The sequence below is a fragment of the Ictidomys tridecemlineatus genome, chromosome 4 (assembly GCF_052094955.1).
Source record: "Ictidomys tridecemlineatus isolate mIctTri1 chromosome 4, mIctTri1.hap1, whole genome shotgun sequence".
In the NCBI taxonomy this organism is placed as follows: domain Eukaryota; kingdom Metazoa; phylum Chordata; class Mammalia; order Rodentia; family Sciuridae; genus Ictidomys; species Ictidomys tridecemlineatus.
Genome location: NC_135480.1, coordinates 164,358,053 through 164,382,500, shown reverse-complemented (window position 1 = coordinate 164,382,500; position 24,448 = coordinate 164,358,053). Strand labels below are relative to the sequence as shown.

Sequence of the window (24,448 nt, the reverse complement as noted above, 5' to 3'; positions counted from 1 at the left end):
ATACATGCATGATTTTATCTCATGATCATATTTCTTTATTTTTAATGCCAACTTTGTAAATTGGAGTATGAGACACAATTAAGTACCCCAACCAAAAATATAACTCAATGATTTTTATAAACTGATCCCAGGATTTTAGCAAGCATCCAGATTAAAAAAAGAGACCATTATCAAGGCATCAAAAGTCTCTTCTGCTCTTCTTTTCCTATTACTCTAGAACCCTAAGAAGTTTCTGGTCTTTAATATCTTAGGTGAGTTTAGCCTCTTGTCTCAAGTTCGTATACATGGAATAGTATAGTTTTCTTTCTTTGTGCATGGCTTATTGTGCTCAGCATTGTTTGTGAAATTCATCCATGCTGTTGCATGTACCAATATTATGTTCATTCTCACTATAGTACAGTATTTCATTGTATGAATGTTGCTATGATATTTGTACTCCATTCTGCTGCTGTGCATCTGGATTGTTTCTAATTTGAGTGTTTTATAAATCATGCTCATGTGAACGTCTTTAACATACATTATGTGAACGCAATTATATATTTCCATAGTTGTTATGTTTTGGATATGAGGTATGTTCCCCAAAACTCTTATGTTAATGCAAGAATATTTGGAGATGAAATGATTAATTTATGAGAGCTATAACCTAATCTGTCCATCCTAAACTGGACTAAACTCAATGGTAACTGAAGGCAAGTGGGGTGATGCTGGAAGAAGTGGGTCACTGGGGGCTCTGGAAGGGTTTATCTTCCCTGTGGCCACTTTTTCTCTCTCTCTGCTTTCTGGATGCCATGAACAAAGAAGCTTTTCTATGCCCTTCCATCTGAAGTTTCACCTCTCCTTGGTTCCAGGCAATGGAATCAGCCATCTATGGACTGAGACCTCTGAAACTGTGAGCCCCAAATAAACTTTTCCTTTTCTATGTTGTTCATGTGGGGTTTTTTTGTTTGTTTGTTTTGTTTTGTTTTGTTTTGTCATAGTGATGAAAAGCTGACTAAAACAGGAGTGTATATGCCAAGGACAGAATTGCTGTACCATATAATTTGCGTATGTTCAGCATTACTTAAAGGGTTTTCAATATGATCATTATAATTTACATCCCACCAAAAGTAGATGAGAGTTCCAGATCATCCATATTTTGAACAACAGTTGGTAGTCTCTTAATTTTAGTCATTTTGAGGATGTATTCTAGGATTCATTGTGGTTTAAAATTTTTTAAATTTGAGATGTAACTTAAACACTATAAAACCTACTTCTAAAAGAATAATTCAGTGGGTTTTTTTTTTTAGTATTTTCAAATTATTGCTAACTATTTTTTAATTAAATTATTTATTTATTCTAATTTGTTATACATGATGGCAGAATGCAATTCATTTCATATTACACATATAGAGCTCATTTTTTTTTCCAGTCACTGATTGTACACAAAGTATTTTCACACAATTTGTTTCTTCATACATGTACTTAAGGTAATGATGTCTAACTCTTTCCACCATCATTTCTTTCCTTCCCCTCCCTCCCCTTTGCTCTATCTCAAGGTCCTCATTTCTCCCGTGCTTCCTCTCCATCGTCATTATGAGTCAGCATTCTCATATTTGGGATTGGCTTGCTTCACTTAGCATTATTAGAAATGTCTGTTGAAATTCTTTGCCCATTTATTAATTGGACTGTTTGTCTCCAACTTCATCTATATACTTACAAATGCCATGATTTGATTCTCTTTTAATGCTGAGTAATGTTCCATTGTGTGTATATATCAGAGTTTCCCTATCCATTCATCTACTGAAGGGCATCTGGGTTGGTTCCTTACTTTAGCTATTGTGAACTGTGCTGCTATAAACATCAACATAGCTGTGTCCCTGTAGTCATGATTTAAATCCAGAATATTTGCATCACCCCAAAAAGAAGCCCTGTACCCATAGCATTTCCCCACCTTTCCCCTTTATTCCTAGACCTTAAAATATAATAATGTACTTCTTGTTTTTAAAGACTTGACAATGTTAGACATTCTGCATCAATGAAATCATATAATTTGTGACTTTTTGTTCTGGTTCCTTTCACTAGGCATAATGTTTTCAAGGTTTTTCCAGGTTGTAGCATGAATCAATATTTCATTTCTTTTCCTACATGAGTAATATTTTATTGTTTGATTATACCACATGGAGTTTATCCACTGATGGACATTTTGTTTTATTTCCACTTTTGGTAATTATAAATAACATAGCTATGAGCATTCATGTACAAGATGAGACCCAAGGCCTCAGGGGTTCTCAGGCCACTGCAGAGAAGGAGGTGAACACTGGACCTCAGACCCAAGTCGATATGGGAGGGTCTGTAAAGCAGGGTCTTGGAAATAGCCCTGGCCCTGGCAGGTGCACTTACTGTACCCACAGCTTTCTCTCCTGCTTTCTCCTCCTCATCTCTCAAAGCCTCCTCATACATCTCATACACCTCTTCTTTTGGTAAGAGTGCATCCCCTGCTGCAGGCATTAGCCAGGTGTCTCAGAGAGCCCCACCCTCTACCTCTCCTGGTGCAGGTGATTCCTGTAAAAGTTCTGATGTAGGTGCCCAGGAGAGAATGCCAGGCAGCTCCCAGGCAGCAGCCTCTCCTGAGAGCTCACGTAGAGATCCTCTCACAGGAAGGCCAGTCTGTTGGTGCAGATCCTGCTGGAAAAGGATAAACAGAAGAGCCCATTACACAGGCAGATATGCTTAAGGTGGTCAACAAGAAGTACAAGGAGTACTTCCCTGAGATCCTCAGGAGAACCTCTGAGCATGTGGAGCTGGTCTTTGGCCTTGAGTTGAAGGAAGTGGATCTCAACAGTCACTCCTACATCCTTATCAGCAAACTGTGGCTCTCTAGTGAGGGAAGTCTGAGAGGCAGTAGGGGCTTGCCCAAGACGGGTCTCCTGATGATGCTCTTGGGTGTGATCTTCATGAAGAAAAACCGTGCCACTGAGGCACAGATCTGGGAATTCCTGAATGTGTTTAGGATCTATGCTGGGAGGAGGCACTTAATCTTTGGAGAGCCCTGGAAGCTCATCACCAAAGATTTAGTGCAGGAAAAGTACCTGGAGTACCGCCAGGTGCCTGATAGTGGCCCTCCCATGAATTCTTGTGGGGTCCCAGAGTCTATGCAGAAATCAGCAAGATGAAGGTCCTGGAGCTTTTGGCCAAGATCAATGATACCAACCTCAATGCCTTCCTTAATCTGTATGAGGAGGCTTTGAGAGATGAGGAGGAGAAAGTAGGAGAGAAAGCTTTGGGTAAAGTGGGTGCACCTGCCAGGGCCAGGGCAGTTTCCAAGACCCTGCCTCACAGACCCTCCCATATCTACTTGGGTCTGAGGTCCAGTGTTCACTTATATTTGAAGAGCAGTTAGCTTTTTGTGGGCTGGGAGAACAGTGGGCTGGAGGAAGCAAAATGTTGGTGATCTTTTCCTGTTATGCATAAGTAGAAATCTATCTTGTTTGGGTTTTTATTTTGCAATGTTGTTCCTTTTAATTGAAGATTTATTGTGCTTCTGTTTATAACCTTGTCAGTGATCTAGTTCTCACATTCACTGCTGTGTAATGGGTCTGAAAGGTACAGTTGTAGTAGTTCTAAAAATATTTTCACAAACCATGTTTTCTTCATGATCAGAACTAATCAACATGTTAACAGACAGGTTTTCAAGGAAATGTGAAAGAACCTCACATTAAAAGTTGTGTATGACATTATGGAGAAAAAAATGTAAAATGAGAAATGTAAAAGATGCTTAATACTTGGTTTGGTTTATTCCTTAATTTGTAGTTGCCTCTAATCTTTTTTTTTTTGTCTTTTGCTTGCAATATTAAATGACATCTTGGATTTGCTTACTTTATTCTAATTTATGTGAAATTAAATAATAATAAATTAAAGTAATAACTCAAAAAAATGTTTTTATTATCAGATTCACCTTCACAATTTAGGATTATTCAGATTTTCTATTTTCTCTTTTATTAGTGATTTTATTTCATCTCTACTGTCAAATTTACTGACATACATATTTTAATAATATTCATTGATTATCTTTTAAATTGTTCTAGCTTCCATAGTAAGTTCAACTTTTTCATTCCTGATATTAGAAATTCATGTTTTGTGCTCCTTTATTTGTTTTTTCTTGATTAGCTTGGCAAGCTTGTTTTATTATGTTTTCAAAAGTATAAGTTTTGTTTTTACTGATTTTTCTTCATTTTTTGTTATCTAATCAATTTCTGATCATTTATTATGACATTGGTTCTATATACTTTTGTTCAGGTATGATTCTTCTAGAATGATATGGTAGCTTAGTTGGTTTCCAGTCTTTCCTTTTTTTCCTGATGTATACATTTAAAGGGAATAAAACCTATTCAAGCACTTTTGTTTAAAGGTATCTCCACAGTTTTGATTCACTTGTAGTTTCATTATCACTCAGTTTGAAATGTTCTAATTTCAATTGTTGTTGCTTTTTGCCTAAGTCAGTGATTGCTTTGGGGACTTTCTAGTTACCTTTTTGTTTTTGTTTTTGAGTTTTATTCAATAGTAATCAGAAACATATCTTGAATTATTTCAATTCTTAGACGTTTGCTGGGATTTACTTTTTGATACTGTGTACAATCAGTTTTAGAAAATATTTCATGAGTTCCTGAAAAGGATGTTTCTTGGTTTTTATTTGGTTCCGGTTCTGTGAGGATTTTATAATTATATTTGGTTTTTGTATTTTCTTACTTATTTTTGACTGCTTACTTTATCAGTTATTGAGAGAAGCACATTAAAATCTCCCATGTTTATGAATTTTTACATTTTTGTTTTGAGTTAAGCTTTGCTTTTCATCTAATCTAAAGCCCTACTATTTGATACACACAGAGTTAGAGTTAGGGCTTTTTTTTTTTTTTTTTTTTTTTTTTTTTAATCTTCCTGGTCTTCCACCATCCCCTTTATATGAGTTTCTTTTTCTTTTCTTTTTTTTTTTTGTCGTTGTACATGGACAGAGTGCCTTTATTCTTTTATTTGTTTATTTTAATGTGGTGCTGAGGATCAAACCCAGTGCCTCATGCATGCTAGACAAGTGTTCTGCCACTGAGCTACAGCTCCAGCCCATTTCTTTTCTTTTCTTTTTTTGGTGGTGCTGGAGATTAAACCCAGGGCCTTGTGCATGTGAAGCAAGCACTCTACCAACTGAGCTATATCCCCAGCCCTACCATCCCCTTTATCATTGAAAAAATGTCTCCCTTTATTTCATTTATTGCCTCAAGTGTTTTTATACTGCTATTTTTATACTGTGTTTTATACTGCTATTTGCTACAGAGCCAAAAATATTCTGTGATTTTTTAATTTGTCAAATATAAGTTTTTAATTAGGATTTTCAAATATATACCACAATGAAAATCATCAAACAGTATTGTGAACAGTGTAGCAGTATAAATGTGTGTACCGATTCATCATAAAAAGATGGCATTGGGACCTGCTGAATACGATTTCTTTTTCATCATTTTAATTACAATATTTTTGTCATCACTGTATTTAGAGTTTCTTCCTTATATGTGGTGCTTTGCTTTTGCTTTTTTAAATCAAGTATAATAATAAGACTTTTGTTTGGATATTTAATCTACTTTTATATTCGGTTATTGTTCCTACCACATGCTTCTTCTGTTTAGGCCCCATTTATATTCCATTTTTGTCTTGCCATCATTTTTTAGTGTTTACATATTTTGATTGATCTGTTTGTCCCTTTGCCTAACTTACTAGAAATTCTTTGTTTTTGTTTTTCTATTTACTCATTAATATGGGTAGTACAAAATGTATCCTGGTTTATTGATTCTATGAAAACAATTATTTTGACCAATTCCTGGATAATGTCCTTGACATATTTAAACTTCTTTTTTGACCTGTTGCCCACCATTTGTGTTGTCATGTATTTTAATTATACATATTAAACATATAGTAATGTTTTAGAGATAGTTATTTTGATTTACCCCCATGTGTTTAACATTTCCTATATTGATTATTTCTCATTGAATTCCTATATATTTCTTTTCTTTCCTGTTAAGGTCATTTTCTTCTGCCAGAGTGTAATAAAATCCTTTTATTATTTCTTTTATTTCATGTCTGCTAAGTACACATTTTCTCAATTTTTGTTTATTTTGCTTTTATTTTTGAGGGCAGATTTATCTATTCCCTTTTTGGAGGTTGTCTCTCAGCAAACAAATTAGATGATATTACTAATACTCTCTCCCTTTCTTCTTCTAGTTCTACTTGTAGAAACAGCCTATGAAGGAAGTTTTTATTCTTGATAGTGGATATATATTTATCTAGTGTCACTTTCTTGTTGATCATAGAGACAAAATAAAAGAGACCAAATTATTGATGCTTTGGTTTTGTGGTACATTAGATCCTAGAACCTGAGAGAGTTGGATTAATGGTTATCTTTCAGCAACCAGGTTCCTTGCTCCTCTTGTGCAAAAGAAGAAAGAAATTGGAATGCAGTTAGGAGTGTTGCTTCAGCAAGATGGCTCCACAAGAAAATGTAAGGATTGGCAGCCAACTGCTCTTCCCCTGATCCATTGTACACAACATTATAAGCTTTGGTTTTCTGAACGCATTTGTCTGAACATTGAGCCTATGTAGGTCATGCTTCCATTTGCATGATACGTTTTCTCTAATTCTGACAAATGCTCCCCTGTTATGTCTCCTTGGACTGCTGGTTGTTGGTGTTATTTTGCCTCCATTGATTTCAGAAAAGGGTGGGAGCAATATATTGATTAAATTTTATCAAAACCTCACTCAGGAACTACTAGTCACTCTTTCTTCAATTATCATTGCAAAATTCCCAGGCATGTAATCCAGTGTAGCTCAACATAGGCTTTGTTATTAGCTTATGGTGATATTAAGCTATATCAATGATTCTGGCCAACAATTCAGAGGTTTTCCAAATTTTAATATAAATTCATTCTTAGTATGAATTTTCCGGAGAGAATTTAAAGTTCAAATAGTAAGTGGCATATGTATGTTCTTAGAAATCACAGTCCAAGTCTTTAAAGTCCCAAATCAGATTTTCTTAAATTTTTGCTTTGAAATAACAAAGACATTAAACACAAGAATTCCCTCATGTCAGTTTCTTGTTCTGTTTTGTCTTAGCAGGAGGAACTTTGGAACAGTAGAGATGGTGTTGTGTGTCCAGCTCCAGCACTAACATTATGAAGTTGGATTTCATTGCTTCTCTGATACACATAGAACTCAGCTGCTTTTGCAGTTTTAACCTCATTGTTTGTGAGTCATATTGAGAAACAAATATAGAAAAATGTTTTTTCTCCAATGATTAACAAGCCTGCCTAGATGAAAACTGTATTTTCTCTATTACCAAATCCTTGACTCAGCTGGGTCAGCTTAGGTAAAAGCTACACCTGTAGATTTCAATATCATTTGCTGCAGACCACACACTCATGTCTTAACAATTTGAATCTTCCAACCATCCCACACTATTGTAAATAACCTCAGCTTACAAATGCTAGCAATGATTAGCTGTTGGTCATCAATGTCAACATCCCACAGAACCAAGTTCACTGAAGGTGAGAGTCCTTATGTGTTCCCCAAATACAATTCAATCTCCTCCCTCTCTCCCTGCCCGGTACAAACTAGAGGACCAGATATGGGAATCTGAGGGCATAAATTATGCCAATTCTTTCTTTACCACTAGTAGAAATGGTAATAAAAGTATCACAGTTCACTGGGAGAAAATTGTTTGTAGAACTTAGTTCAGAAAAGGACTATGAAATGCTTTTGTCAGTGTCTCCCCATTGCTTGTCTATATTTTTGGACAAGTTACCTTGGGGAAAATTTGGTATTCCCAATCATTCTCTTATTTTGGTATTGGGCAGACAGGTCAGAGATTTAAACCTCATTGATTATGAACTGCTAATACATTATTGTTACAAAAACTGGAGCAATGGATATTACTCATGAACCTGGCCACTCTCAGTAGATGCATAGGTGAAGGTTAGGCAAGAGGTTAGGAGTGTTGCTCTAGGAAATTACCCATAGAAAAACTTGAGAAAAAGGGAAATGGAAATTAGCTCTCAGAAATAAATTAAATATCTGACTACTAACTCCCCAAATTTACCACTTTAGCAAAAAGGAAAAAAATTATTTGGAAAGTACATCAATTTCTTACGAAAATGATCCTTGTAATTCATACTTGTACAATAGCTGTTGTTTGTACTTCTTAGGATGAGGTAGAATGCTTCTGATATTTTGCTGAGGAAGTGATGAGCAGGATCATGGAAACCAGAGTTGTTTGGAGTAGACAATCGCAGGCTGAGGAAGAGGTTGCAATAATGGCTGTTTTCAAGAAACATAGAGCACTTTATTATGTGGAGCTAGAAAAGGCAGAATTAGAATATAGTGATAGAAGATTCTAAGTATATTTAAATTGATTTTAGGACTTTTAAAAATTAGAACTTATAAAAGTAGAAATGGAACACTCACAAAATACTCATATTGTTTGATGTATGTGAGCAAAAGCTAGTTAATCAGTAAAGTTGAGAGAAGAGGATTTAGCAGGCGTAGGCCATTGGCTGAATCACGAGAGTCTTCTGATTCTGACTGTGCTGGGTAGTGCTTGGGCATTGCTCATGGAACATTGCCATAAAGCAACTTATCTGGTCTTCTACAGCCTCTTTATACCAACTCACTTGGGCTAGTTTTGGTTATAATCCTGAATGAACATTAGGGCAGGCAGCAAGCCTTCTATGTTTACTTTGAGGAACGAGGAGGTTGCACAGAAACTTTAAGTTACAGAATAAACTCCCAATCCCCTAATTAGGATGTTCTCTTCCACACTATAATGTCAACTCTAAATGTGATGTAAGGTTGAGACATTTTCTATTTTCCTCTCCTATCTTGGGCCTGTTGAAATGGGAAGGATGCCACTGTGGAAAGACGCCAGTACATTTCCTTGAGCTCACATTCTACCTGTCCTTCCTCATCTTATAAATCAAGATTTTTTTATACTTCTTAGGGATGAAAACCGGAAAGGTGATGAGCTAAAGAGAACTGAAATATTGTTACTTGACTGATAGATTTGTGGCCAACTAGTTTTGACACTTTTTGAATTGGGCATATCCCACAGGCACATTCTTTATCCAGTGTGAATTCTTATTTGCAGTAGTCTTTTGAGGATGATAAAATCATTTTCAGCTTCTTGCTTACTCCTTCCTCAGCCCCTGGGAATCTGGAGATACATTTAACATCCCTCTTTTGATGTCTGTTTTCACCCTTTAAGTGCCTGGTGGGTAGTATAGACAAGCCCATCAGCACCTTTCCCTCTGCTGGGTGTACAGGCCATGTCTGCAGGAGTCATTCATGGATCTTTTGTTTCAACAAATTCTGTGACTGCAGTTACTTATACACCATAGCCCTTGAGCTTTTTAACACAATCATATTAGGCCAGCCTCCCATCAAATAGTTCAATGATCTCCAAAAGTATAGGGAGCTCTCTACCTCAATTGTAGGCAGCACCCCTTCATCTACAAGGGATGGGTGGTTAGCAGAAATCCTCCCTTTCTAAAAAGAGTATCATGCACAATTCTTTGTAATTCCCACTCTTGGCCCTTTATAAACCAATTGCTAAGGGTTTCTTATATCAAGTATGTCATACATATTGTTTGCATACTTATTTTTGATGGTCTTACAGAGCAAGACTGTATTACAAATATTTTTAATATGTGGTATTGATTGTCATAGGGCCACCGGCAAAATTTTAGTTTTGATATTCTGTTTTATAGTTGACTGGAAAACATTTACTCATCATTGGATACATGGAGTTAACTGAAAGAAGAGTTGGGTTGAGGAAATATCTGCCAATAAAGAAAATGACAGATTACCTAATATTACTGCAGACAAGTGACTTTCAAATAAATGGTGGGAGCAATGTAGACAATAATTCCCACATCGTAGCAAAGTTTCCCAACTTCTATTGACTTCTAATTGGTTACTCCAAACTCAACTCAATGTGTTCAAAGAATTATTGCAATACTATCTTACCCTCAAGACACATGCTCCTTTTCCTGGCATCTGTGTCTTTGTTAAGAGCATCACCAACTGTTTAGCATGATGACTTGAAATTTGTAGAACAGAGGTGGAAGGTTATTGGAGAAGACTCAGTCTTCTAGGATGTATCCCTGTGGATACACTGGTGGCAAGTCTGTTAGTGTCAATCCTAGACTGAGAACATACAATTGCATGCTACATTGAGAGTTGCCAGGTAACCAGATGCTACAGGATAATCAGCATTGTTTTTTTTTTTTTTTTAACAGATCTAAGTCAGCAGCCAGTAGGGGGCAAAATGATCTCCTTTATATATTATTGAAATTTTTTATCTCAACATTTTTTTTTCTAAATGTATGACATGCAAATATATGTGTATACAATGTGCTGGGGCAAAGTACATAAGAAAAAAATCTACCCAGCTACAGACACATTTTCGATCTATGGAGAATGAAGCAGGAGAATAATATTATTTTCATTTTTATGAAGCCATGTGTAGGGTCAGTGGACTAATAAATGAAATCTGAATTATTCATCAGCCTGTATGTCATTCAGATCTTTAAAATCAATGCTGATGGAGTAGTAGAAATGTTTCAGTTCTCACCAAACCAATATAACTGTCTCATTCTTTCTTTCTCTTTCACTTTTAGCCATTTGCTTTTATTTTGGATCTTGGATTCTGGGTACATTTCCATACATTGTCCTAACAACCCTAACACACATTAATAATTTATGGGCCTGAAGTGTGATAGGCATTTGTGAAGGAGCATTCCATACCCTGTAATCTCACAGTCATCCTGGATCTCTCATTCACTTTAGTTAACTTAGAGTCTAATTTATAAATTTTCTGTTCTTGGAATATGTTAGGCAGGGACGAGAAGAAAACAGATACTTTTTTAGCAAACAGATATGCATATATGTACTGCCTCTATCTTGTTTTTAATACAAATCTACATGAAGAAAATGGAATTCTACCCAAGGGGAAGTTATTGATTGATTTTATTCCATTTCCTCCAGTTTTTGCTTCTGTCTTCACCCCTTTAGATGCATTTCTTTTGGACTTTTTAGAATTTCCTGCAGCAAATTCTCAGTACTTGCTAAGCAAATTTTGTCCTCAGGTTGTATTAGAACATGCCAGATTAAAAGGAATATTCAAGGAATATTCAAGCAAATGAATTGTTATTTTATCTGTTAACTTCTTTTGAATGCTTGCTTTCAAAAACAACTACAAAAGAAACAAAAAAAAACCCAACTTATAATTTATTGAATTACTGAGGATATAAGTAGAACAGTGGGAGATCCCTTATTACTGCATTCACTTAGTGCTGTGGACTTGACTTCAAAATGCCTCAGGTTCACAATGGTATCCAGCATTTATAGAGCATACACTCCATGTCAGGTATGTCTCAAGTATTTTAACCTATTGTACTTAATTTTCACAATGAAATGAGATAAAACCCATGACATTTTTTTTTTCTCTTGCATATGAGGAGTTGGAGGCACAGAGTAGTTGAATAACTGCTAGTGTCACACAGCTGCTAGAGGAGAAGCCAGATTCCAACTCAGTCTGTCTGGCTGTGAGGCTCTCACTAAGGACTGATGTTTCTTCAGGCTTGGACATGGGGGTGCTCTGTGAATCATCTAATGATACAGAATCATTTCCTTTCCAATTAAATAATTTGTATTTTTTTTGTATTCTTCAGCGTGTAAATTGGAATGCTTTCCAATTATGCTTCATTCTTTGTGTCTGAGGATGAGCAATATGCACATAAATGGCACTTTTGTGCAATCTTTAAAGACCTGGGATCTGTATTCATTGGGAATGGGATGTGGGAGTTTAAATGTTCAAAAGTTCCCCAGATTCGGAGGCATTTGCTCTTCAGATAAGCCTCTGGGAACAAGTTTGGAGCAGATTTATGAAAGAATATGCCCATATCTAAACAATAACACATGAGATTTTGGCAAGGAACCAAATGGCACAGATGGATGTGGGTGGTAATTAGTTCAACTGGAGCTACCCTATAAAACGTTTCATCACACTGTTGGTTCCAAAGCAGTGTGGATTGTCCCTGGAGAGTAGCTGTGTTGACTGCCAATTTTCTAGTAGCTGAGCTCAGACACCAGGATGGTGTGCTGTTCACAATGGGCACTCCATAAATAAGATAATGGCAAAAATAAACACGGACCTAGCACTCGCCCCCTGTAGACGCTTTAGGTGCATTAGCTCTGTGAATCCTCTCATCCTTCCTCTATTTCAGATTACCGTCTGTGTCCATTTGTCTCATTAGGAAACTGAAAACAGAGATGCAAGGAGTAAGTGAAAGAACTGGGATAAATTTGACTAATATGAGCTCCAAGAAAATGTTTCAACGATAACATGAAACACATCACTGTGCTTGTCCTTCCTTTGCCAATCCAAAGATGAAGATGGGGCCTTTATATTGTTACAGTTTTATCACATGATCTTCAAGATTTAAGAACTTCCTGTTTCTGACAGAGACTGCATTTTCTCCCTTTCTCTCCTGCCTTTCCCCCTCTTCTTCCTCCTCCCTCTTTTCTGCCTACCTCCTTTTTCCGTTTCCTTATTTCCTTCCTCTCTTCTTTCTCCCTTTCTTATATCAAAGCACACCACATTACTCAATACATAGAAGAGTGAAAGAATTCTTTCCTGAATACCTTATTATATTTAAAAATGTTACTTAGTGACAGCAAGCTAAATACTAGCAGATACTTTTAAGTCAGTGTTTGACACCCTGTCGTCATTTTTACTGGGCAAATAAGAAAGAGCTATGATGTTCTGTGCTTTGATACCTGGGTACCTCCTCAGATGATTCAAGGCTAGAGAACGTGTTGGGACTTGGTAACTATTTCCACTTGCCTGAAGGCTTTGAAAGAGATCCACTTGTTGTGTTTTAATATTGTAAAGGAAATAATGACGGGCATATACATTTATTTACTGGTTTATAGAAAAATGATAAAAATATTATCTTGAGCATCCCCAAATTTTGGATTTCTTAAACCTCAAAGGAAAAAAATCTTGTAACACTGGCTGAGCTCTACATCGAGATCTCTCCAAGTGTAGCACTTTCATGATCCTCCCCAGCAGGGATGTGACCATCATCTTTGTATAGTTCCCTAAACATCTTAATTGAAAACCCTGACCATATCTCATGCAGGCCAGTGAGACTGAAATTTTAGTAATACATGTGTCTTCTTTTAGGAAAAAATAATCTAAGAAACTCCAAATGCTTATTTTAAAATCATTTTAATTCATATTATTTAACATTAGGCATAAATCCCTTGTACTTATACTTCCTAGTTAATCCTTAAATTAAATTTAGAAATTAAACATAAACAAAATAGCAAATCCATAGCTTTCGAGGTAACAGCATTTATTTATTGTCATAGATTTTTCTACCTAAGCCTAGATGCCTAAGTTAGAATGAAGTTTAATGACTGGTTAAGTTCCCCATTTTATCTCCAACTCAATTCTCGACTCTAAATGTAATAAACTGTCATTTATATCATTGTTCTTATCATCACCTTAGAAATTATTTTAAAAATTTATCAGTTTGATGGCATATCACATAGTTTATTAATAATCAAGATATAATGAAAAATTCCTTTATTGAATATTTATTGATAATTTTTAAATTGAAGTATATGATGATAGGAATTATACCTTTGGTTCACATATTTAAACATAGTACTATTGTATGCTGGGTGAAAATCAAATTTTCTAAATACTTTTTCTCATTGAATAATGGCAAAATATTTTTTACATTCACACTATTTTTGTATTGGTTTTTACTTGGCACAAACTCATCATTTAAAAATTCATCTTTATTCTTTTGTTTGCTCTCAACAATTAAAATAGTGCATAGGTAGTTTTTTCTCTATTGTAGCCTTCTCATGATAACCAATCTGACTTATTTTATTAAAAAAATGAGAGATGAAAGACTTATTCTATGAAAAATGTTTTTCACTTGCAAATTATAACAGCAACAGATAATTTTGTTTATTACTTGTGAAAGAAACACAGGAATATGAGTTGTACCTGGAACCATTGTCATTTTGACACCAGAAATATAAATTCAAAAACAGGATGCCAGGGTACTAATTTGTTAGATGCTTGTCCTTCATAGGCTTTAAAAACTAGTATAAAATTAAAAGATTTTCTCTTTTAAAGATTTCTTAGAGATCTAAGAACTTATCCATTTTTAAAAATCTAGTCTGATTTGAGCAACTCTGACCACCTTGTCTCCTTTATTGCAACTTTAGATTTATTAAATTTACCTTTTAAAAGAATCTACTTTTAGGTTAAAACCTAAAATTTATATCTGTTCTAATTATATTGCCCTGTCGAGAATCCTTAGAGCACTTATTTTACTTAAAACATAAATTTCAAATTCTTTGCATGATGCAAATGACCATGTTTTGTGGTTCCCTCTTTCTTCTCATGTCCACTCATTCCCTTTTGAGAGACTTTATATTCTTTTCTTCAAATGCATGCTGCCTTCTCACAACTCCATTCCTTCAAAAATTCTAGTGCTTCTGCCTTAAATGTCCTTTTCTTTCTCAAACCTCCTCGTCCTGCTCTGCATTTTTAGATACTTTTCTCTTTAAAATTCTTTTCTGTCCCTTCCGCAGTATTTTCTCTGAGAAGTCTTTTTAAGGCCATCTCTATGTTCTTATTGTAGCCTGGGCATGCTACCTCCTTGCATGTATCAGACCATATTACCTTTACGTTTGTGTCATTCTGCGTGCACAGCCACAGAGTTTAAGAATATTTATCAGGTCAATGTTTAGAAAGGCATGGCATTAGCCCTTCCCAGCCACCAAAGAAACTCTGTAAAAAGGGGGATTTGATAATTGATAACTACCTCTTAATTTTCTGCCTTTATATGCCTTAATCTTTCATTTTGTCTTAATATGTCTATCTGTAACAGAGGTTTTTGTATGCAAATACACTTCAGTTCAAAACCATTACAAAATTCTTCTGTAATTCCCCACTGACCTAACATTTGTTTACTCACATCTACTTGCTGCATAGGATTGATTTAATGATTAAGTGAGATGATATACAAGAGTTCTTATTAAATATTCAATACAATTTAGCTATAATTTATAGTAAAATATTCATATATAAATGAGAAATCAAAGAAAAAATTACTTAGATAGCCAATTCTGACTTAAGATGAAAAATAAGACCAACATATCAAATGCTGCAGGAAGACCATTTTCTCCTTTGCATTTTTTTCAATTCTGCTCTAATGACATTTTGAAAAACAGGTCATGGGTTTATTTTACATGACTAAATTGATCACATCTACTGCATCTATGCCAAGTTCCCATGATTTTGTTTTTCCATATGGAAATAGTCTCTAGTATCAAAATTTAGAAGTAATCAATGCCAAAAGTCCTCTATAAAACTTTATTTGATAAACTTTAAAGACAACTGTAGTGGTTTATGCCACCAAATATATTTTCTGAAGAAGTAAGGTAAATGTAGAATACATTTTGTAAATTTTTTTTTGTTTTCTCCCTCTTATATCAAGAAGGTGTCATTTGAAATCTTGGATGAATCATGTATCATTGCTGAATGGCAAGATAATGGTCTTATGTTAGTAAAGAGAGAGATATAAATGATGTGTTGCAAAGTAATAACAGAAGATTGCTTAACAGGTATGCGAAAATGGCACTAATGCTTACAGATGAAAACGTACCATGACAGCAATCTGTTAGGACGTGGTGCTACTTGAGGAAGGCACATATGCTCCTTCAGTGATGTTTTAATTCTCTATGAACACTGTATGCCTATGGGTTTGTGTAGGATTTGTAAACATGGAATAATAATAGTTTCTGATCATTCTAATATAGAGTTCATGTGAGTTAATACTCATTATCTCATTTATTTCATATAAAAACCGTGCTCTTGGTATCCATGGAAAAGGAGGTAGAATGTGAGAGACCAAGTTATATGTTCAGGGTCACATAAGTAAATGATGGGTGGATTTATCTCATCAAACTCTGTTTTTTTTCCCAATATATAACAATCTGTTTTTAACCATAGAATAATCTGTTCTCCATAAACATACATTTGGAATAAACTTATATCTGCACTGTGTCACATTTTTACATTTTTCAAATATTAATATAAAGCATTTTTTTCTCTCAGAAGGATTTGAAATGTGATTTTTCTGATGACCAGGTTGCTTTGTTCTTTCAAAAGAATATTATAGGGAGACAGGACACAGCAATTTTCTATGCTATGCCTTTGGGTTTATAACATAATACTCAGATGAGCTTAATGTTCTATAAATGTGCTTTTTGGTGGACAAAAGTGATGAAACCATTGTATGGCTATATTAGACATAACAGTGGCTTTTTATTTGTCCAAAGGAAACCATATATTGATTTTTTTCATTTTTTAAAAGATATTTATTTTCTATTTCAATTTTTATTTTTGTTATAAGGGAACTTGATAAATATCCACTCATGTATGTTATATGCAATATATTCACCTAGCCTTTTGGAACTTTATAAGGTTGTTTATAGTCTGATAAAATATTCTGATTCATAAACTATATAATACTAAGTCAGATGAGATAAGATTATTTACATTGTTCTATTGACACTCTACAAAATTAAAACCACTGTATTACAACTTATTGAAGACTTATAAGGCACTTGTTCATTTTTGTTCCTTAAATGAAAACCTAATAGTGTACTATATTTAGACACATTAAGGCAATTTGAGTTCAATGTTAATGCAAAGAGAAAGTTTACTTAACACTGAAGTCATGCTCAATATGTCATTTATGTTGAGTTTCTGTTCATATGAAATATTAAGTCAAGATTTTTCAAAACTTTTGCACATATTTGGGTTTTTATACTAATATAGTTTTGCATACTTTGTCCATCCAGCTATTTATCATTCTATCATCTATGTATTATTTTGAATGTTATCTTAAGGTTATAACATGCTTATGATGTTAATCTCTATGGTTTGGTTTTGATGGTAATGATAACAGAAAAAGGAACAAAAGATTAACTGAAATTTTCCCTTGCAAAAATCATATGACTGCACTTGGAGAAGGGAAATTAGTAGATTATGGATAAATGGGCATTATTTATCAAGATTTATAGAATCCTTGGTTCATTTCTCCATGCTGTGTGCTTTCCTCCCCCTCGTCCCCCGTTCACCTCTTCTTCTTCCTCCTCTTCTCTTTCTCCTTCCTTCCTTCCTTTTTTTTTTGAAAAAAAAAAGAAAAAAGTTTTATTGTTTTTCTAACAAAAGAGAAACACAGCCGACCCCTGTCCCAAAGTCCGTGATTCTGCCCATCAGCAGAAACAGGGAGCTTTTAAAGAGGTGACTCAAAGGCTACATTCCACATATTCTCTGTTGGAGTTGCAATTCATTTGTTAATTTGGGAGATAGTCATTTCTGAGAAATTTTTGTAACATCCTCCAAGTGTGGTCTACTTCATTCCTCTGGTAGATGTGTTTCAAGGACAGATAAATCTGCCTAAAATGGGGAAGAAAGGTAATTCTGTTTCCCCTGAGATTAGGAATAGGGAGAAATTAGTAGCAGGGACAGAGAAAGAGAAAGAAACATGACTATTTTTAAAATAAGTTATATCCATGTATGTATTTGTCAAAATGGATTCTACTGTCATATATAACTAAAAAGAACAAATAAAAATTAGAAAAAAAAAACAAGTTGCAGTGGTAGAGCAGCTAGGGCTATGTTCAAAGCATATAGTGGACTGCTATTACATTTCCCCACTGTCAATTTCTACATTCTATTTCTATGGAAAAATGGGCAAAAATATTCCAAGCTGCTAAAGGAGGGCAAGTTGGAGGATGTAACCAGGAACCCCAAATCTTTGTTCTCTGTGGGGCATGGACAGTTAAGGGTATTTAGCATCAGAGCAGTGTAGAGGTCCACAGTGGTTGATTAGGTGTGACTGGACGTTGCATACATAGGGCAGTGACCATACAGACAGCCAGAGTTGTCATGATTTTTCTGAATTTCATTCAGGGAGAGAACTCAGGAGTTCCCTGAGGCAAAAGGAGCTTGGTAGCTGCTGGGATGGTCCCTCAGTCCCTCCCTTTCCTCACAGGACTAGGTCCTCTGGTTCTACCTGAAGCAAACTTACCTGCCTTTAACTCTCCAGCAGTTGGTTCTCAATTAGTTTGCCAGTTACCTTCCATCCTGAGCATGGAAGTGGGGTTCCTTGGAGTGCCAGGCCTGCCCAAGAAAGCTGGAGCTGGGGCTGCTCTTGGGTCCCATCTAGGGTGCTAAATTTGTCATGGAAAGCTCGGTCTTTGTCCCCAGTGCCAATTCAGTAATGAGGATGCAATTTTTAGAAAAAGGAAAAAAAGAGTTTTATTGCTTTGCTAGCGAAGGAGAAACATAGGGGACTCCTGTCCCAAAGGCTGTGATATATCCCTTCTTCCTTTCTTCCCTTCTTCCTTTCTTTTTTTGTCATACTGGGGATTGAATTCAGGGTGCTGTACCACTAAGCTATATCCCCAACCTGTTGCATTTTTGATTTTGAGAAAGGCTCTCACTAAATTTCCCAGACTGGCTTCAAATTTGTGATCTCCTGCCTCACTGTCCTGAGTGGTTGGGATTACAGACATGTGCCACCATGCCATACCCACCTATATTTTTCTAAGCGAAAAAAAGCCTGACTGAATAAAAGCAATTTTCTGTTGACAGACATTCTTTGGCTCTCAAGGCAAAGAAACAAATCTGTGCAGAGTGGTATGAGATACTGCTGAGTCAGCTACCCTGTGATTGTGTTGAGGAAGGGTGGATGGTGGGCAGATGTCAAAGATTCCATGGGTGGTGAATGACAAGTAGGTATAAACTGAGTTTTAAAGACTAATTTTCATGGCAGAGATACAGAAAAGAGTGTTTTAGGCACAGAAAATAAGCAAATAAGCATACCCTATGACATGGATATTGTGTTAAGGGAGAAAAACAGCAATTATATTTGACTTCTGAACTTTCTATGTGTTTGCAGATAGAGAAAAATTTTAAACCATTAGATAAAAATTGGACTTGTATCCTATAGTCTCAAATAATATACCAAGGAGAAACATAATTTAGTAGTATTCTTTTTCCATAATCCCCAGAAGAATTCTTACCAGGTTGTTTTATCAGAAGTGGGATAGGCAGTGGATATAGAAAATCATTCTTCCTATTACAAAGACAATCATCACTTTTAAACCTTTTAATTTAAAACTTTTAAAAATCACTTTTAAAACTTTCATTGGTCTACTTTTAAAGTAAAATATTCTAAGATGTGTATTTTTTTTTTTGTATTGGGTTTTGAACCCAGTGATGCATTACCACTGAGCTGTATCACCAGTCCTTTTAATTTTTTTAAGACAGGGTCTCCCTAAGTTGTTAAGGGCCTCAATAAGTTGCTGAGGCTGGCCTCCAACTTGCAATCCTTTTGCCTCAGTTTTCTGAGTCTCCAGGATTATGGATGTGAGTCACTATGCACAGTTCCAGGAATGTTGTTTAAGTAATTAAATGGATGGGCATGCCTAAAGCTACAGTATTCTAATCTGTATCTTTATTGGTTGTGTAACACCTCTCTCTGATAGATAATGAAGCCAAATTGAAATCCAGATTTTACCATTTCCTGTTAAATCTTAAGTTGTTCATGTCTCTGAACCTCAGTGTCTTCATATGTAATTTAAAGGAATGATGGATATGTTTTTGCACTCTTGTTTTCAGAACAAAATGAGGGTTCTCTTATAATGCATTGGAATGGTGGTACTTGATAAATATAGTTGCTATTTCATCTGAGAAATGAGTTTTTTTTTATTTTAGATCATTCATTTATGTGTATTCACATCAGTAGATAAATAGGTGAAAGTAAGTGAGTTATACAATGTCATATATCCATCAAAGTTTTGGCCATCGAGTCTTAAAAACATTTGTATTACAACACATACTAGGAGATGAGTAGTGACAAAACTAATCTATGGGCCATCTTTTTCAAAATTTTTGGATATTGATATCCCCACCACTTGTGTTTGCATATCTAAAACATTTCAGTAAATTCATTCTATAGCTTTTTACTTCAACACATAAATAATAGATTTGCCTTTTAAAAAATGAACAGAATCTGACAAATAATGAAAATAAATAAAATAAATAATAAGAAAACGAATACAACTAAATTCTATGATCAGATGATTTTAGTTGAAAAAAGTTTGCATTATGTATCATTCACATTAGAGACTATGTAAAATGCTAGTTGTCAATACACTTCTGGGCCCACCATTGACCCACCATTTCTACTTGGTATTTGGGTGATGATAAGAGACTGGCAGTCATGAAAACCTGCACTCAAATCTCCTGCAGGAGGTTAATTGATTGATATTCCCAACTACTACCCTTCTGGATGTCACTTTGAGGCCGTACTTCCTGAGGGCTGTTCTTAAAGACTGAGAATGGTAGGGGAATTAAGGCAGGTCCATTCTGGCAAGACAATAGACTTGTTCTTCTGATAAAGATCTTTAGCTAGCAGACCTTAAATCCTCTGGCTGAAACTTTCTAGCACCAGTGGAATCCTACTGGGTCCTCTTGCCCTCCTTTTTCTCTTTCTTATAGTCAGATCTTCAGGGCCCTCTGAAGTTTCCCCTAACTTCTTCTGCTCTCTCTGCCAATAAATCTCCTGAAATTCTAGTCTCTTCTTGATGGGTAAACTAATCTCTTTTTTTCACTTTTCTCATCTGCATTTTTAACATAAATAATACCTCACCTGCCTGTCTTACCAGGCTATCAGGAACAAATATTAGATAGAATATGCAATAAAAGCACTGAAAATTATAAATCATTATAAACGACTTTCATAAACTATTTTCTCTAGCAACTTTGGTCCTGTAATCAATTTTCTTTTTTATTTCTCATGGCTAAGAACTTTTTTTTTTGGCACTAGTTATTGTAAGAAACTTCAGTCTCAATTCATCTGTTTCTATATGCTGAAATAATATTAGACCCAATCTTGCTATACTCTGGGAGTCTATTCATGACAGAGAAAATTCATCATAAAGCAGGCATGTCTTGGAAACCATCCAAGGAAGGGTATTAACTACTTAAATTTCAAAATGACCTTATAAATAAACCTTTCTAGAAGTTGTCCTCACAGTATGAAATCCAACAATAGAGCCATACTAAGCATTATAATAATTTAGGGAAATTGCATAATATGTGCATTTATTGTAGGAAACAACTATGAAAGAAGTAGGGGAAGAAGAAACCCTCACTTCATCACACTCCCAATAATATTGGCACATGGTATAAATTTCACAAATTAATCCATTTTAGAAAACAGCCTATTTTCCAGGCTTCTTTCAGGGCTGAGATGAGGCAAGAAGCAGAAAGGCCAATGTTGACTTTGGGAGAATAACATTAATTTAGTTCTCATTGTGTTTGTCTCACTGCACAACCTGCATTAAGAATCACTATAATATACACCTATTTGTGGCAAAGCACCTGTGTTTATTCTAAGTCTTAATTTTATGAACAACCTTGGGTGAATCACTCAATTGCTCTTCATTTTAGATATCTCTTGAGTTGGGTATACACCTTCCTCAATTAATGATAGTATTTTCTATCTGTCATAGAGTAATGGTACTGTTTAATTACAAATTTATGAAAGCATCAGGGAAAGCATTTTAGTATTCATAATCAAACGTCCCTAATTTTTAGATTCTTCCACTTAAGAGGAGGCCTTAAAAGATGGCCACTATTTCAATAGTGGAACAGATTATCATAGTGTAGAAAAGATGGTCTGGAGTCAAACATGCTTTAAGTCAAGTCAAGGGTCTCATATTTTCTAATGAATTGGCCTGGTTATTTGACTTGTTTGAGGTTTTAGGTAATATTAACTCCTTTTTCAGATTTTGTGGGAAGGTTTCAATAAGATAATTGATAAAAAACACATTGTAATGCAAACAGTTTTCATTCCTTTTAATTAAACATCAATGCAGAACTTTTATGGATGCTTGCTCATCTGAAGCCCAGTCTTCCAGATGTTTGTATCACATTGAAAGAGCCCTCAGAGGGTCCTGCCCGACCTGTACAGGCCTGTTGCAGATCCAGGTCCATCTACAGAAAGCAAAAATCTCTCTCAAAAAGAAAAATGAATCCTTCAAGTTTATACTCACCACAAGTGCTATGTTCTTCAATACCTTTATCAAAAAATGTGCACAGCTTTTTCAGTGTCTTCTGCGCAGAAAAGAATGGTGAACAAAGTATTTCATATCTTGGTAGGAATTCACTACTTTTGGTTTTCCTTCATTATATGAAGAATCCCAAAGTAAAGAGAGAATTAAATATAGTTACTATTTAAAATTATCTGAATGAGTTACTTGTACTTCAGCAGAAGAATGTTCTAGCTCTGGAAAATGTGGGAACAGAATCGAAACTGGGAGTCGATAGGGACTATCTACAGAACTGCTAAGCAAAACTTAGAGCACAGCAGGAAGGCAAATGATTGAGCTTCACGAGATACAGTTAAAAGTGTAAGAATAGGAATTTGCCTCAACTCCTGAAAAATGAGTAAGATGAAGTACAAAAATCACAAAATATCATTTCAATTTGAGCTACTCAGTATAATCATGATATATAGAGAAAAGAACATGAACATAAAGGAATTTCTACATCAACTTGTTGTGACCAAGATGAATAAAAAATATCCATGAATGTTTTAAATTATATGGGGGAAGCTAATGGAAAAAGAGGATCCCAGAGGATGGGTAAAATGGAGGCCAGGAAAGGAGATGAAATGTATAAAATTTTCGATGATTATAAGCATTGTCAGAAACTAATCTTAATGGAAAATGCCGAACTCAAGAAGGTTCTTCAGCAAATGAAATAGGTAATGATTTCTATTCTTTCTCCCCAAAAGAAGGAACTTAGAGAAAGAGAAGATGAAAGTGCTGGAACTGTTATCTCTGATGTTGAAGATACTGGAGGACTAACCAGATAGTATGTGGGACCTTTCCTGTGAAACTATGAGAGAGGGCTTATATATGGCATCAGCAAACAGTGGAGGACTTTGAAAAGTCATGTAGGAAAATACTTGATAACCAAGCTGCAAAGGTACACTTGGAAGGCTTAAATGATGAAGATGTGATATCACATCTTGATATTGAACTTGAACAGGAAACTGAGAAACTGAAGTTAGAAATTATTCAGCAATGTCAAGGAATAATGAAAACTTAGCAGCCACTGACTACTGCTTGTGATGCAGTTACCACTTCACTATGACCAGACTTGTTTGTTGGAAGAAAAGAAACACCTCAAAGAACAATGGTCCCTTTTTTAGGGAGAGAAAGAGAACAGAGGAAAGAAAAAAAATTTTGCGAGAGAAAGACAAAGCTTTACAGAAGCTGCTGTATATCTAGGATTAGAGTAAAGGAAGGAAAAAAAAAACAATTTGGATAAAGCAGAAGTTTTTAAATAAATCTACCTTTGACCACCAGAACTCAGAAAATGGGAAACTTTTCAGTGTCTTCTCAGGCAGTTCTGATTGGGACAGTCTTACAGTACACCCAACGCCACAGAGAAAGAAGCCTCACAGTGTGTCTAATCGGTCTCCAATTTGTACATCGAAGCTGACTCAATCCTTTCCTGCTTCACCTTCTACTTCAGACTTCTGCCAGACACATTTCTGTTTGTCTGAACACAGTTCAATCAATGTACTTAATATAACTCTGGAAGAAACTAAACCAAATCAGGTTGGAAGAGAATGTACAAATCTGAAGTGGAGCTTGGCGTCAAGACCCAGGGGACAGGAATGTGCTCCTTGCCCTCTACAAATTCTCATATAGAAAAAAGATAACTTATCTTAGACATGAGGAAGGAAATTTTTTCATTAACATGTTCATGAAATTCACATCTAAGTTGAAACTTAGGGTATTTCATAAAGTTAATCATCTCTAATAATTTCAGATGGAATTATGGAATTGTTTGTTTGGACTTCCCTATCTTCCCCCAAAGATCTGAAATGCTATGTCTATGTAAAAAGTTGTAAGACCTTTGAATATCTATTTTTAATAACAGAAACATCTGGTACTGTGAATAAAGGATGATATAGATGTTTGGATGGAAACAAAAGCATTAGAATGAGTTTCCTCTGCATAGGTATTAAAAATAGCACTTTTAGGAAAATGATTATTGTAAATGTTTACTTTTTGTCCCTAATATAGTTGGCACTGGAAGTGTAGCCTTTACTTAGATGTATACTATAGATTTTAAACAAAGCAAGTCCTATATTTATTATGTTTAGTGTAGTTTTGGAATTATCTCTTTCATATATTTGAAATGAAATGTATGTACATTTTGTAAAGAGATGTACATAATTATGTTAAG

At 35.2% G+C, this 24,448-nt stretch overlaps 2 pseudogenes; both read left to right on the top strand.

The window, feature by feature from the left end:
• The first annotated feature begins 2,223 nt into the window (after positions 1 to 2,223).
• LOC101966096 (melanoma-associated antigen B4-like) lies at positions 2,224 to 3,379 on the top strand (annotated as a pseudogene).
• Positions 3,380 to 22,173: 18,794 nt separating this feature from the next.
• On the top strand, positions 22,174 to 23,918 carry LOC101965798 (afadin- and alpha-actinin-binding protein pseudogene; annotated as a pseudogene).
• The last annotated feature ends 530 nt before the right edge of the window (positions 23,919 to 24,448 follow it).